At 33.3% G+C, this 14,684-nt stretch overlaps 1 pseudogene across 1 annotated transcript; it reads right to left on the bottom strand.

Annotated features, from left to right (window-relative positions):
• Positions 1–561: 561 nt before the first annotated feature.
• Positions 562–7,213, bottom strand: LOC148879083 (zinc finger BED domain-containing protein RICESLEEPER 2-like; annotated as a pseudogene). The gene is made up of 4 exons (XR_016104105.1): positions 5,332–7,213; positions 5,151–5,219; positions 5,008–5,059; positions 562–896 (listed from the first exon to the last, which is right to left on the bottom strand). The product of XR_016104105.1 is annotated as a zinc finger BED domain-containing protein RICESLEEPER 2-like (transcript).
• Between the last annotated feature and the right edge of the window lie 7,471 nt (positions 7,214–14,684).

Below are 14,684 nucleotides of genomic sequence, written 5' to 3'. Positions count from 1 at the left end.
ACATTTTAGGACTAGATAAGTGGTGCAGCATGGATGCATAAAGGTTGGTTCTTGGAACATTCTCAGTAAACCTGGTCCGGTCAGTTGAATAGCCCAAGTTTCTGGACCATATGTTACTTACCCAAATGAATCAGGAATCTTGCATCCATTAGTTTGACTATCTCTGTCGGGTGTGTTATTAGGTAAACATGGTTTGAATGCCTGGTCAGACCTCTGCTTAGCCCAGAATAACCCCTTTTGGAGCGTACCATAGTATGGCCATGTTGAAGAAGACAAGTATGTAAGCTAGAAATAGATGGTTGGAATCAGGGGTGTTCACCAAAAACCAAAAAACGAAATAGGATGGTTGGAAGAAGACAGTAGGAGCTGGAGCTGACTCTGTTCCATCCACAGATGGTTTGATAACTGTAATGAAGAATATATTGTAAAAAATGGTGAAGATGAGAAGAACAAAAGCTGAATATGCAAGATAAGAACCAGAGAACTCTGGTTGTACAGTGTAAGATGGGATGATAGGATCATAAACTGGGAGACCATTTCAGTGTTCCTTTTCTTGGTATTTTGCAAGCTATAACTGTAAACCACTTTGCTACATCTAATATGCCAGATATATGGGATACATGATAGATGTCTTGGAAACAATGAGGAAAAACACCTTAAAATGGAATACTGGTCTGAGAAATTCGAGCCAACTATATACAAAACAGCAACCAAGCTTTTGATCTGACCAATATATTGCATTATCCAATGTGTCTATGGTCACTATAAGAAAACACTGTATGAGAGATGGTATTGGGAAAAGAAGTTGAGCAAAAGTAGCTTTTGTGGCACCAGACAGCATCTCTACATTTGTCCTTTGAATCTTGTCCAAAATGAACCTTCTCATCATGGAATATCTATACACAGATTTAACTCCATTAAAGGCATGAGTGTCAGATGAAATAAATATGAATGCAAAACTCAGGAAAATGGGAAATGGAATTTTCAATAATATAAATGGAATTATTCCACTTGGAAGTGGAAATTAATCAACTCAGCAAATAAGTACATGCACAAGTCAGAAGACATCAATGTTGGTGCTAGGAGAGATGCCAATATCATGATGACAGATGATATCAATATGAAATAATCATATACCTAAAGATCAAGAACAAAAGAATGCCAAACATGGTTAAGTTGGATATCTCCAGCAATGGAAAAGTAGGATTCTTTTGAACAGTAATGATAATAATACATTAATAAAGAAACAAAAAGCTATTATAGGGAAGGGATGGGACGGACATCTAAACAAAAGCAATCATGCCATGTTTCCTAACAATTACCCATAATAATATTTGCAGTATAAAGTATATACAAATGGATAAGTGGCTATAACACAACATAATTCAACAAAAGCATGAAGTATTGAACACAAGATGATACTTTTAACAAACTGAGTTTATATGACACTCAAATGTTCCAAGGTAATCTATGTTACAATTTACAAACTTAATGCAGAGAAATCAGCAAAGAAAAACACAGATTATCTGCTATTAAGTAAGCAAAGGGTGCAATTAGTAGGTTTGCTAAGTTCACAAGATCATTGTAGATAGCCACTAAAAAAATCAGGTTTAAAAGTGGGAGCTCTCACTAAAAGCCACATCACCAGAATAACCAAATCAGTCTATGTTAAGGAGGTAAAGAAAAATGAGTTCACATCTGCTGCAACCATTTTTCAGCATTTTCTTATAACCACCCAATAAAACATAGAGACACTAGAAACCCACCCAATAAAACATTTCCCTTTTCCATGGCTATGGCCACTTTTAATGGAATGCTTCCTTCATTCAAAATATTTAACAGGATGTTTGTCTATGCTTTACTGGCAAACGGAAAAAATGACTTGGCAATGGTCACAACGTTTGTGAGCTCAAAACAACTGATGCATTCAAAAATATTCTCATGATCTGTTTATTCATACAAGAATAAGAATAGAAATTAAAATCAGCTGGAATAAGATTTTAATTCCAAGAGAAAAGGAAGAAATGGCCATTCCTTCAAACAGAGAAATGTCATTCCACCAGAAATGAGAATAGGGTTCTGATTCTGCCCAACCAAACAGTTGTAATTGGAATAATCCATTTCAATTCCGATTCTAAACCTCTACTCCCACGAATCAAAGGGACCCTAATGAAAATTTATCAGAGGTCCATCTTTACCTAATTTCTGTGAGCTAACTTTGGCAGAGACCATCTACTGCTAGCTTACTCAGTAATAATTGCCCATCAAATTTGGTAATTCCAAACCCATACATATTCAAATCCTTCTTGGTCGGCTTAAACACATTCCTTAGGCCTCATTGAATTCAAATACAAGAAAATATATATAGCTTTCAATCTGAAATTTTGGACCATTGATTTCTTGGTCATTGCTCCAAGTTCCAGAAATACTTCCAATTATTTTTTCTTGGTCACGTTACAATGAAATAAATATTATTGTTAGGAAATTATTTCATTAAAATTTCTCATGGTGAGATGAGAGTCAATGTAGAAAACAGACTCAGAAACTTGTCAAGAATTTCAAAGTTAAAACAAGAGTGAGTTTTCAAAGTTAAATTATTGTAGCCTCCAAATTAACCACCAACAAGGTTTCACCTTTGGGCTGTGATTGTCCAGTCCCTTAATTAGAAGCCTAAACCAAGCCCATGAAGGAGGCTAACCCAACTCCATACCCATAAGTCCATAACCCATCCCCCCTCCCCAACCCTGGTGGCTAAATTTGGAACATTTCATGCCATGGCTTGATGAAGTTAGGTTGCTAATAAAATATCAAGAAACAGACCTAGAAACTAAAATCACTGACCAAATACGATACAAGCTTCTAGCTAACAGTTGGTGGGTCCTTAACCATCAAAGAGATCTTAGTTAACCCCAAGATGAAATTTGACTCAAGGTTGTGCTTTGATTCTGAGAGTGGCTGCTTTGTGTGAAGTTTGCTAAAGGTTAGGTCTGTATCCAATTGTCATCCCTCCTAACACCCCAAATAGTCAAGACTCAAGACCAACATTGGGTAATATCTCCTCTTTTGGAGTATATATGGGTCTTCGGATTGACCTAACAAGATGAAATGTGATTCAAGGATGTTTTTGATTTGGGGAGTAGCCATTTTGTGCCAAAAAACAAAAGCCAAAGGTGTTAGATCTGTATCCAATTTTCATCCCTCCCAAGAGGTGTAGCCATTAGGTTTCCAATCTCCGTGGGAATTGTACTAGATAAATTGTTGGAACCTAAATATAGATATTCAAGCTTCCCAAGGCCAAAGATGCTATCATCTGGCAGCTCACCCTGCAATTGGTTACCATCAAAAGCAAACTCTACTAGAGCATTGGATTTCTGATCTCTAATGAAAATTTCATTAAAATATAAAATAAAGAGAGATCATAAAGCTTCGTACTACCCCATACTGAGAAAAAGATAACACAAGGTTTAACAAATTCTACCCATCTGTCACCGAGTCATATTCATCTACAATTTCTGGTATCTTCATCTCGCTAAAGCATATCTCTTCTTTTTTTCCATGTAGATGGATGACAATGGTAGAGAGGATGGGGCTGTGCCAATTGAAGCAAGAAGGCACCAAACACAACCTAAGTTAATCAGCTGTAGTTGTTATTATTTCTCTATATTTTAATGGTAACTGACAACAATTTACATTAGGTATATTAAAATAGGGTTGCGCCACCTAGCTAGTTGGTTAATTAATGGTCAAATGGGTCCATGGAGCATAAAGTTCAACCTCTCTCTCTCTCTATAGGTCACTCTCAACCCTATGATTTGCAAAGTTCAACCCAGAGCTTTTAAGCATTTGGTGAGTGCTTGTTTCACAAAAAATGAAATGCCCTCAATGATTTGAACACCTCTATTTTACCTGAACTGATTCCACTTCCTAATTAACCCCTCTCAATCAAAATGCCCCCAAATCCTGGATTCTACAAACTATCAGCAGTTCACATAAGGTCCACAACACAATTCCACTTCCAGGTTCCCCATCTCCAATGGGATCAAATCTGAAAGTTTATTGTAGTCAAGGAGCAAGGAATTGAGTTTTGTCACTCTGCCTATCTTGGATGAAACCTGTCCTATGAAAAAACTGCTCCAAAGGTCCAACACCAACTGTCCTATGATAAAATTTTTTTATCATTGAAGTTTTCTTACACTGTCCAGTAGAGAATAACTTATGGTTATCACTCAGATAAAGCTGAGGGCCATCATAGCTTAAATTTCAAGATGGATCAAGGCATACATAAGCCATTTGGCATACAGAAAACTAATACTTTAAACATTTAAGACAAGGCATACAGAAGCCATTTGGCATAACTTATGAATCAACAAGCATATCTGTTATATTACTTCAGCTCATGGCAGTTCTGTCACCTTATTTCAGATAATGTGCATAGAAATTAATTTTAACAAGAGAATCAAGATTTGTAAGCTTCATCACTCATAACAAGACTACATTACAAATTTCAGGTAAAAAGTAAACTCTTGGCCCACTAAATAAATTGATGCATTTTCAAACTGAAACGAAATCTCATATGAGAAAATTGGAAATATCACCAGGATTCTCAAACTCAGAACAGAGAGAGCATGTCACAGGGAAAAAAAGATCAATAGAACTTCAATCCAATCCACTGTCCTATTGGACTTTCCAACCTGGACCAAATTGGACTAGTCCAATCCAATCCATTGACTTATTGGACTGTTCAATATGTTCAACCTGGACTGGATTGAACTGGTCCAATCCAATCCACTGTCCTATTGGACTTTCCAACTTGTTCAATTTGGTTTTAATTCAGATTGTGTCCAACCCAAACCTGGTCCATTGATAGCCTCACAGCCCCACTCTTATCTTCTGCCAAAACTTCAACCCATCCTAGACCAATATGAACCATTACAAATGGACTAGGTCCAATCCAATCCAAATATTATAGCAAATATTTTATAAAAAAATATTATAAGAAAAAAATACCTATGAAGAAAAAATATGTCCAACCTAGATGCATGGAATATGCTCCAACATCCTGAAACAAAACATTTGCTTAGTCAAATTAGATAATCACGAACATTTTGCAAATCAAATAAACTAATCGTAGACCATTTGTCATAACTTACATGTTCGGTTAGTGTCAGTTATAGAAGCCACACATACAGGAGAGGTAGCAGCGGTTTCAAGATCCAATTCTAAAACATAATAATGCACAACCAGAAACACATATTAGAAACAAAAACATATAAATAAACATAAACATATAGAAAAGATAACAACTGCTTCAAGATCCAATTTTTAACTTACTTTTTGTTGTTGGAGCTTCTAACCAGTCTTGCCCACAAACTAGAGCCTCCACTGTTTCTAGAAGTAATGAAGTATGAAACTGGTCCACTATTCTACCCCCAATACTGAATGTTCCCTCGGATGATACAATTGATACTGGAATTGCCAAAATATCGCGTGCCAATCTAGAGAGCTTCGGAAAACTTTAAACCATCAACTCGCTAGAATCTCAAAACATCAAACTCTTCACCTCTAGGAAATAGTTTTTCTTCAAAATAAAGATCCAAGTCTGACTTTTGAGTCCCTAGACAACATTCCGGATGCTCTACAATCAACCACCAATCAAAAACCACTCAAAAAATCTAAAACACCACAAATCCTCAATAGCTAAGATGCAATACTAGAGCATACAAGTGACCTATCGTCTGTATCAAAACCCACATACTCTGAATATAGGTCATTCATTGCCTCTCTAACTCTTGTAACATGTCTCTCAGCAATCTCTCCGTAAATGAGATTGTAGTAATATGTTACAATCTCCATCTTGAACCTGGGATCAAGTACAACGGCAATTGCAAGCACCAAAGAACATTCATCCCAATATTTATCATATTTTTGCTTCATTCTATTTGCCATTGAATGAACATACTCATGTTCACTATCTAGCCACTAAAGCAATAAAAGATTGATTGTGCAAATATTAGGAAAAATACATTTGAGGTTGGGGAAGTAGTATTTGAAAAGTTTTTTGTGCAAATGTAAAAAACTTGCAAACAATCTCGTACCATTGCCCTCATCTCTCATTCCTCATCAGATGGTAGATTCTTATAGTCACGATCGAGCTTGGCTAGTCGACAAAATGCTTCCCTCAACTCTAAAGCTATGTCCAACATATCATATGTGGAGTTCCATCATGTTGGACAATCAACAACCATTCCTCTCTTATGCTTTTGCTTGGCTTTTTTCATTGTCAAATTTTTGCTTCTTATGGGGTGTCAGTCTTACATATTTAGCACTTTCTTGAATCTTATGCAACAATGATGATATTTCTCTCAATCCATCTTGCACAATAAGGTTCAAGATGTGAACAGCACGTCTCATACGAAATAGGTCACCATTCAATGAGAGCGAACCTTTAACATAGAGTCGATTCCTAAGCTCCCTAACCATAACATCGTTGTTAGAGGCATTGTCAACTATTATAGAACATATTTTTTTATCAATGTTCCAAGTCAACAACCTCTCCATAACAACTTCATATAGAGTGTTTCCATCATGGGGACACTCAATTGCCATAAATGCAATAACTTTCTTCTTCAGCTCTCCCCCATCATCTATAAAATGTGTTGTTAAACAATAATACCCCAAATTCTATTCCGAATTCCACATATCAGTAGTTAAGCTAATCCGACAATCCAAACCATCAAAATATTTGTACTTCTTCTTTTCATCCATGTAAATCTTTATGATATCATTCTTTATTGTATTTCTAGAAACAAACATAAATGATGGCTGAAGATTATTGACAAATATCTGAAAAAAAATTCTTCTTCAACTATGTTAAATGGATGCCCATGCTTCATTATCATCTTCACTAAGTCTATTCTACTCCTATCTTGATCAAATTTAAACTCCACTTCAACTTGTTGTTTACTAGTGCACATTTCCTTCATTTCAGGGCATCTTGGTAAATGACTCAACAAGTGGCTTGTCCCTTTACTTCCACCCATATATTGTTTTCCACTATATACAAATAGTTTTCTCCTCCCCAGAATCCAATCTTATTTTTTTTTAAGTGTTCCCAAGCTTTAGATCTAGTCCTCCTCTTACTAGATCCTGATGCCATAGATGTTTCATTGACATCTTCAGAATTGCTTGCATTTTCATTGCTAGGTTCATTCATCCTTGATGCATAAAGACAAAAAAACAACAAAAAGAATAAGATACATAATTGTAACAGCTAAATATTCAACTAAGAAGATGAAAATGAGAATGAAATTAAATATTCACATAATTGTAATAGCACATTTCTAATATTCACAAAATTCTGCTATTAATTAGTGCACTCCACTCCAATGCACCTACTAATTAATCAGAAGCTTAGTTTAGTAATCCTAATGCTTCATACATACCTACGGTACAGACATGGATTCAGACCCTTCTTGCCCACTAAATATTATCATTTAGTTTTATTTGAGAGGTTATCAACAATTGAAGAGGTTAGTTTTATTTGAGAATCAGATATGTTTGGGCATGGAGGGAAACAAAGTTATCAACAATGAAAAATTTATGAATTTTGAACTTTTCAGACAAGCACTACTCATCCAATTTTCAGAAATAGGCTATTGTCTGACAAAGCTAGATAATTATCTCAATAAGTATTAGTTACATAATTAAGATAGAATATTATCATTTTAATCTATTAAATAGCCTTAATTCTAAGTATTCAAAGTATCAATGACCCTGAAAATTAGAACCCATTTTCTCACCAATTTGTATTGATGAAGCCATGAAGGAACCCAAAAAGTTTCAGGGATAACGGCAATAGTAACAAACACAAACAACAATAGTAACAAACACAAAAAATTGAGGATTTCATTTTTTTTAAGGAAAACCAAACTATTACCTATTTCCATCTGAGAGAGAAGAGCAAGAAAATCCTGATTTCCAGAGTTTCTTCGAACCACCGAAGAGAAGAGCCACCGGGGAGAATGCTTTCCACAGAGAGAAGAGCCACAGAGTTCCAATCTAATAGATTTCCATAGAGTTTCTTCGGACGACCGGAGATGAGTTGCTTCAGTGATTTCCACAGAATTTCTTCGAATAAGTTTTTCAGAATGCCGGAGAATAGTTGCTTCAGAGCTCAGACGACCGCCGAAGGTTTCTTGTCTCAGTGTCTGGTTTCGATTTTAGTTGCTTCAGAGTTCAGATGAGAGACGACCGCTGAAGGTTTCTTGAGTGTTTGGTTTCGATTTTAGTTGCTTTATAGTTCAGACGAGAGACGACCGCCGAAGGTTTCTTGAGTGTTTGGTTTCGATTTTAGTTGCTTCAGAGTTCAAATTTCAAATGAGAGACGACCGCCGAAGATTTCTTGAGTATCTGGTTTCAATTTTAGTTGCTTTAGAGTTCAGACGGGAGACAACCACCGAAGGTTTCTTGAGTGTCTGGTTTCAATTTTAGTTGCTTCAGAGTTCAGACGAGAGACAACCGCCGATGGTTTCTTTAGTGTCTGGTTTCGATTTTGGTTTTGATTCAAATGGGTAGGGTTTTTGGTATTGAATTATTAGGTTTTGGTTTTGGGCCGATCCAACCAATAATAATACAGGCGATTTTATTTTGGATTGGCTCAACCTAATAATTATCCAAAACCGACTTAATAAAATTTGGTTCGGTTTGGATCCAACTCAAAACCATTCAATTGACATCTCTAGCTGGAACAAACCAGCCCTCAGTTGGAATGCGGATTACAAATTACAATTCAAACCCATAAACTTGCTCTATTATTTGCTGCTCTCTACAGTTGCCCGATGATAATAATAGAAGAAGATTCCCTCTTTGTGATCAAGGTTTTTAAAGGCCTTATAGAAGCCCCATGGAAATGTACTACAAGGGACATTTCTTTTTTGGATTTTAAAATGAGGAAAGTTTCTCATTGACCAAGAATCTTATATTCTTTTTCCAGATTTATGTGAAGATCAGGGAAAGCTTATTTTTACGGATAAGTATTATCCATCTCCTAGGTGGATAAATAATTTTTCCATAGGGAAAGTTGCTAACATTTGAATGGGATATAAATGCCCCTTTCAATAATAGATTTTTATGGATAAAATGGACATTACCTTATTTACATAACAAATAAAAGAACATGGATAAATACACTTATCCGGGTAAGTCTTTACTAGAAAAAACTTACCCAGATAAATTGTATTTAACTAAGTAAATAATTTATTGAAAAACGAACGGTCCTTAAAAGGAATGCAAGCAATTAGTGCACCACACTCGTACAAGAATCGAGTACTCACACGTGTGTAGAAGGTAACTATGATGTTGACTAGCCACGAAAAAAGGTTTGCAGAAAGAAAACCAGTTCTCGCCTGGAGCCCATGGGATTTCAGCTTCTTAGTTTTTCTTGATGCTGCTGGCACGACTTTGCCTTGCTAGTGCTAACTTTTCTATGTATAAAAAAGAAAAGAATGTAACCGACATTTCGGTTAGTCCATTTTCATGAATTGAATTGAAGTAAATTAGATTAGAAAACCGAATCAAATCAAACCAAATACAGATCAGTTAATTTGGTTTTAAATTTATTAATTTAGTTAGTAAAAATATATCAAAATTTATAATTAAAATACATATTATATATTATTATTAAAATATATATATATATATTAATGTTAATATTAATATTTATAATAAAAATAAAAATGTATGTATTTGTTTTGATCAATTGGTTGAATTTTTTTCAAACTAAACTGAGCCAAAAATTAAAGTAATAAAATATCATTGATAACCGAATTTGGCTCAGTTTGATTAATTGGTTGTATTTGGTTCAGTTCTTTTGATAACTGAATTTGAACACCACTACATATAACATAAGGTCATTGATTTAATAATACTTTATCTCTAATTCAAGTGTATCTTCTAACTTCACTATTCTGCCAAAAGAATCATTATTACCATTGGTTTAAATTAAGATTTTAAAATATTTATTGTTTAATCATCGTTACTAATATTATCAAAACTAATAGAAAATAGTTTATTGTCAATTCCATAAGCATGTAAAGTATTTAAAATATGCAACAATAGTTGAGTCAGTATGTGGCCATTCAAGCCTAGTAAACTTAAAATTCTTTTTTGTAAAAGACAGATTTCATCAATAAAATGATTGATAACATAAATATAACTTATATTAAATTTAGAGGTTTAAATATCATAAGTAATTGCAACTTTATAATTAAGATTTGATAAAATATAAATTAAATTTATTTATATGAATAAAAATTTTTAAAGCATCTAATATAATAGTATTCTTAGAATTTTTTTTAAATTGTGGATTTATAGAATTATGTAAAAATCTTTCAAGTTTAGTATTCTCAATTAACAAAAATGGTTGTTCAGCATGTACAATATATTTTGCTAATTCTTGCCTCATTTTTTCTTGAAAATATTTAAAAGTACCAAAAACCTTAAGCCCAATTTGTGTTTGTGTTTGTTTCTTTCCCTTTTTCTTCTTTTTTCTTATAGGAGAGCAAATGTCTATCCAAGTGGCCAATACCATCCTTGTTACAGTAGCAAAAGTCTTTTTTACATTTTTGGCAAACAACTATTTTTTCCTTCCCTTCAATCTCCTCTACTTTAAACATTTTTCAAACCGAATTAATCAACTTAGTGGCCCTCTTTTTCTTTCCCCTAGTATCAGTACTAGGGGTGGAAATTTCGTCAATATCAATAGCATCCATGTCAATGCTAACACTATCATGTTGTGATTGAATATTATTGGCATTGGACATATTTGATGTTGGGGAATTGGTTTTGAAAGGAGCTGAACATTTTTTTTAATTCTAAAAAAATAAAAATTAATTTAATTGCACTTACTTGAATTGTCAATTCGGAATCTCAACTTGATTTCAATGGTTGAAACCTCCAAGCCTCCCAAATTGCTAACTTGATATATTTGAGCAAGCCTTCTTCTTGTTGAAACTTCAATAAAGTTGAGAATTAGAGAATAGAGAGAGTATGAAAATGTATAAGAGATTGGGAAAGTATGAAAAGAGAATTATTGAATTTGTGTGATGAGAATGGTTGAGGATAGGGCTATTTATAGGAATTAAAAATAATTCAATTGTCCAAAATACCTTAAAAGTTAGCCATTTTAGTTATTGAGAGAAGTATTTTGGCCATTATAAAGTTATTTATCACTTTACCCAAATGCCCCCCAAACTAGTTATTATATAGTTATTGGGGGAGCATTATTGTCATTTTTTCTCCTCCCAAATCCAAAATACATAAATACCCCTATATAGTTGTTTATAACTATTGAAGAGTATTTTCATAAAAAAAAAAAACCTAAAAAAGATGAAACTAGCCATTGGGAGGGGTACTCCAACGGCTAGTTTCTCGAACGGGACACACTCGAATTTCTTCGAGCCTACAGGCTGTGTTGTGCCAAGTCGTGCCACAGGCTGTGCTATAGACTGAGCCGTGCCAACACGTGGGCTGTAGGCAGCACGATACATATAGTTGTATGTCGTGTCATGTCGGTCCATGGACATAAATCCCCAGCCCGCCTCGGCTTGCATTTTGTTGAGTCAGGCCGTGCTGAGCTAGCCAAAAATCGTGTTGGGCCCGTTTTAGTACAACTCTAGGCCGGACCAACATCTGGTGTCAAGACATATGTTTGACACGAGTACACACCGAAAATTCCTAAAGCTAATATTTGTTTTCTTTTTTGGACCATCATAAAGTTGAAAACTCTAAAAAAGTATGTCGGTTGTGGTTGGATGCCTTCATTTGACACATGGTCAATAAATAGCAAAGCTATCTATTGCTATTGTATTGTTTTATATGCACATCCCGACGTGGTTTTCAAAATTGGATCGGACCGAACGGTCAGATCGGAAAACCAGGAACCGGTTTTATTTTTCCCCAAAACTGGATTTTTGCAGAAAACCGTTGATTTAGTTAGCAAATCATTGAACTAGGCGGTTGAACCGTTCGAACTGTTCAATGGTTTTGACTGTTTTTATTTTTTTGTCAGAATGGGCCGACCGTTCGATTTGAACGATCGGACCATTCAACTCAAGATCTGGACCCCTGATTGGTTCAGACTCCGAGTCGATTTTATAAACCTTATTAATTTCCTTAGAGAGCCACGTAATTCAAGTAGGTCAAATGTTGTCCCCCCTTTGTTTCAAGGTATGGGGGGGGGGGGGGGTCTCTCCGGTGGGAGTCTCTCCAATGGGAATGACAACTAGGTAGGGCACCCCTCTCGGTCGGAGATAGGGGAATTCATGAATTTTCCCTTTAGGTTGTGTTTGGAAACGACACAAATAAGTGTGAATACAAATATATAGTGTAAAACAATTCATATAAATTGTAAAGTTTGGTTAGTTTTACACCAACAAATTTGTCTTTTTACTAAATAGATTTTTAGCTGTAATGGATGCAAACACGAATTCCAATAAAGCATATGCATTTTTATCAAAAACCCACTTGAATGCAAATTTACTTCTTTTTTTTTATGTACTTTTACATCTTATTATCAATGTAAATATATGCATTGGAAAATGTGTTTTTGTCATTTGTCAATAATACATAAATGTAATGTTGCCAAACACAGGCAAAAGTGAACCATAGTGCAAATTTGCCTTGAACCGGGATTTACACTCAATTTCTATCATTTCCAAACGCAGCCTTACGAGGCAATTATAACAATTGCATTAAATATAAAGCGTTTTAGAAATATGATTATAGAAATGTGGGATATTATAGAAATTTGATTATAGGAATTGAAGAATATTTAATGATGCATGGACTTTATTTATAAGTAAAATTGAAGATGGAACTCTAATTTTTTTTAGATTAGTAGAAGATGGAGCTCTATGATATTTCCAATTAAATGGTGTTCATCTAAGTTGAATTTAAATATTATTTTTTGGGGTTATGTCTAGTTTATCCAATCACAACCTAAGTTGCACTAGAGTGGCTAAATTATTTTTATCTAGATAAATTTGTATTATTTTTTATATCTTAATGCTATTTTTTTGAAAAATATTATTTTTTATTGATTTATTATTATTTTTAGATAAAATTATAAAAAGAAAACCTCTTATAACAATTCTATAAAACACCTTCATGGCTTCATGTTTTGACCCTAACAAAGGCCTCCCCTATAGTTTTGAGAAAAAAGTGCAAATACCTCATTTCCCTTGGCTTTCTCATAACAAAGACATTGAAGTTACCAAAACATCCTTATCATTGTTAAGGCATTATCATACATAATTTAAATTCTCAACTTTACCCTCTACTAATTTATTTTGGTTGAGAACTTTCAAAGAATAATTCTCCTTATTCTTGAGACAAAGTAAGGAAGGTCAAAAGGTTTAAGTTAAGTAAAATTAATGCATTACAATGATTACAACAACTTTTTTTTTTATTTGAAATGTTTAGGAAAGGAAGATATTTGCACCTTTTTTAGGGGAGGTTTTTGTTAAGATCAAAACAATGGGGAGTTTTATAGGATTGTTAGAAAACCCAGGGAGGTTTTTATAATTTTCTTACTTTTAAAAGGAATTTAAATTGATACTAAAATAATTAAACTAGATGTTTATTAATTTTTTAAATTAGTAAAAATTGAATTTATTTAAGTATGTTAAGTTTTTATTAAATTTAAATTCCCTATGAAATTTAATCAACTTTGTAATTTTTTTAGTAAAATTCAAGTTTGTTTTAAACTTATAAATTTTAATTATAAAACTAATAATTATTTGATAAGTTTATCCTATTTTTATATTAATTTTAAATTGATATTGGTTTTTAATGTATTCTATTCCTTTTATTAATTAAATTATTTTATTATATTAATAAAAATATTTTTATTAGTAACAATAATTATTAATTATTTTTATTTATTTAAGTAACTTACTAAATTATTTTTATTATGGTTAATTAATTTTTATTATTTTCAAATGGAATATAAATGGATTATATTTTAAATGAAAGTAGATCATTTAGTGCAATAATATATCATTGAATATCTCAATTTCAATATAATTAATCTTTACTAATAATTACAGTTTAATGCAAATATATCTAGTATATATAAAATTATATTTAAATTCACAATTTAATGGAATAATGGAGATGAGAGAGGAATGGTGACATGAGTTATTGAAGGAGAGAGATGATGGCATAATTAATGATAACAGATTATTAAAAGAGTTAATAAAAAAGATGAGAGAGAGTTAATAGTGTATTAATGAGGAGTGTTAAAAGTGTTAAAATGATTGGTCACTTGAGTTATTTTATTCAATTTTAAAATTAAAAATTCAAAAAAAAAAAAGATAGGTGCCTTTGAGAATAAACCACAAAACAGAAAAGTGCAAATTTGGCACATTCAATGTAATATAGAGATTATGGGATTCTATAGGTTTTATGAATTTATAAACAAAAATTAGAGATTTTAGAAATTAATACTAAATTTATGAAAACTTTAATAATTTACCATAAACCAGTTTGAAAAATTATATGAAAGCCCCCTCTCAGATTCAGGGCAAAAATATATTCTCCATCCTTCTCCATCCCCGTTTAAGGTCAGGACCTGCCTTCATTTGGGACGGGACAAGGCGAAAATTACCATCCCTATTCTCTGGTCT

Source organism: Nelumbo lutea, chromosome 1 (assembly GCF_056320005.1).
Source record: "Nelumbo lutea isolate HS-2025 chromosome 1, American lotus-T2T, whole genome shotgun sequence".
Classification (NCBI taxonomy): domain Eukaryota; kingdom Viridiplantae; phylum Streptophyta; class Magnoliopsida; order Proteales; family Nelumbonaceae; genus Nelumbo; species Nelumbo lutea.
Note: the sequence above shows the minus strand (reverse complement) of the source record. Positions and strands in the feature narration are given on the sequence as shown.